This window comes from Babylonia areolata, chromosome 2, assembly GCF_041734735.1.
Source record: "Babylonia areolata isolate BAREFJ2019XMU chromosome 2, ASM4173473v1, whole genome shotgun sequence".
Lineage (NCBI taxonomy): Eukaryota > Metazoa > Mollusca > Gastropoda > Neogastropoda > Buccinidae > Babylonia > Babylonia areolata.
Genome location: NC_134877.1, coordinates 16,011,969 through 16,014,468, shown reverse-complemented (window position 1 = coordinate 16,014,468; position 2,500 = coordinate 16,011,969). Strand labels below are relative to the sequence as shown.

Sequence of the window (2,500 nt, the reverse complement as noted above, 5' to 3'; positions counted from 1 at the left end):
CAAAACTGACCTCTACCTAGTTCAATCTTCCCCCCCCCCACCCCCACCCTTACGAAATGGATGTAGGGATTAGCTTGAGATGAATCTTGGCTAATTTTGGCCAAGTTGGAGTGATGGCCTAGAGGAAACACGTCCGCCTAGGAAGCGTAGAGAATCTGAGCGCGCTGGTTCGAATCACGGCTCAGCCGCCAATATTTTCTCCCCCTCCACTAGATCTTGAGTGGTGGTCTCTACGCTAGTCATTCGGATGAGACGATAAACCGAGGTCCCGTGTGCAGCATGCACTTAGCGCACGTAAAAGAACCCACAGCAACAAAAGAGTTGTTTCTGGCAAAATTCTGTAGAAAAATCCACTTCGATAGGAAAAACAAACAAAACTGCACGCAGAAGAAAAAGGGTGGCGCTGTAGTGTAGCGACGCGCTCTCCCTGGGGAGAGCAGCCCGGGGGTGGGGGGTGGGGGCTCAGTTAAGGCGAGCCCAGACTAACCCCTTCATTCCTTCTTCAATAGCTAGAATAAAACACCATAGAAAAAGGCGGTAATTTCCAACCGGGGGAAGGGAGTGGGTTTGGGGGTGGGGGGGTGGGGGGTGGGGGGGGGATGCGAGGAGTGTCGATCATGACCAGCTAAAAAAAAAAAAAAAAAAAAAAAAAATTACCTGTGGGTTATTTGAAACTAGCCCAGAATGACTCCGTGGTAAAAACAAACAAGCAAGCAAACAAACAACAACAAACAAACAAACAAATAAAAAACGGGGACGGTGGTAGTTTGATGCTGTTACACCGCTTTTCAAGACTTGTCTCCAGAAGAGACACGGCGCACGCGCACGCGCACGCGCTGTGCAGGTTTGTTTCGCAGTTGCGTGAATTGTGAACAGCTGAGAAAGTCCTCACGAAAAAAAACACAAAAAAACCATCCATCCATCCCCGTGCCCCCCTTCCAAGCCCCCACCCACCCCCACCTTTTTTTTTTTTTTTTTCACTTTTATTTCGGGGGCCAGGGCGTTGTCAACAAATCAAAACAAAAAGCGGTTTTTGCTGTCTCTGACGGCTGCCAGAAGATGTTGAATACAAATGGGCACCTTTTCCTGTTGACCGGATATTATGCCAGACATCCTAATGATTTTTTTATTTTTTATTTTTGCTGCTGCTTAAAAAAACAAAACAAACAAAACAAGAATAGCAATAAATAATCATGATCATAATATTAACAGAAATAATACAGAAAATATGCACAATAAGAGAGAAAGCGGCAGAGAGAGAGAGAGAGAGAGAGAGAGAAGCCTCGTGACCGGAAATAGAAAAAACCTTGAAACGAACACGCAGAGCATGAGCTACACGCACAAATTATCGTCCAAAGTTTTGTTTCAGGTTGGAATTTTATAGAAAAGTTGTTCAGCCTCGTCTGTTATTACACGAGAGTCTAAATGGGTTAAAAGGCAATAACAACGAAGATAAAAAAAAAAAAAAAAAAAAAAAAAAGGCTGCTACAACAAGAACAGCAACAGCAGCAGCAGCAGCAGCAATAACAACAACAACAACAACAACAGCAGCAGCAACAACGATAAGGTTTTCAGTCCCAGACACAGTGGACATATTAAATTCACTACCCGAATGGTCGTCAATAAAGCTGTAGAGTCTTTAACCTTTTAAATTTTTAATATGCTTTCTGGGGAGATATACGATCGCCACGTCGAGTTTCACTTGACTTCAATTTCAATCAGGCAGTATGAAACAGAATAAGAATGAAGATAATCAAGCTAAGGTAATTGTCTCACTGATTAAATGTCACTGCATGTTTCTTTACAGACCCGCATCGGTATTCACGTCGATCGTGTCTCAATTTGCTTCAGTTTCAATGAGGCAGAATTAACTCACTCAGTACGGCCAGTCCTCTCTTCTCCTCTACACAGACCCCTCGGATGTCCAGTCCCGTGGTCAGCTTTGAACTCCACACCACAATTCTCAAATACATTATAAAAGAAAGAAGGAAAGAAAGAAGGAAGGAAGGAAGGAAGGAAAGAAAGAAAGAAAGAAAGAAGGAATTATATAAATAAATAAATAAAACAAAACACACACACGCACGATTCTGAAATACGTTATAAAAGAAGGAAAGAAAGAAAGAAAGAAGGAAGGGAGGGAGGAAAGAACGAACGAAAGAAAGAAAACAAAGGTGGATGTGAGTGCAAGTGAAAGAGGAAGTCGCTGGGGGAGGGGTTATTGGGGGTAAAGGGGAGAAGGAGGGCAGATGCTTGACCTGTCAAGAATCAAGACTCAAGAATATTTAACCCTTGGACTCCTGTTGGGGCATAGAAAATAGGAATTAACAACATTGGTATTATACACACACAAAAAAAAACCACACAAAAAAACTGAAATGCAAGCAACAAATAAAACAACGAAACTGGTGATAGAAACAGAAAAAAACCCAGTGGTCATATCATCTTGTAATATTTTAATATTTCCTTTTTTTTTTTTTTTTTTAAACTCTCTCCATACGAA

General features: G+C 42.1%; 1 protein-coding gene across 1 annotated transcript in view; it reads left to right on the top strand.

The window, feature by feature from the left end:
• LOC143276983 (secretin receptor-like) overlaps window positions 1-2,500 on the top strand; it is a 120,458-nt gene that overhangs the window by 63,823 nt on the left and 54,135 nt on the right. The gene's annotated exons all lie outside the window — the stretch shown is intronic.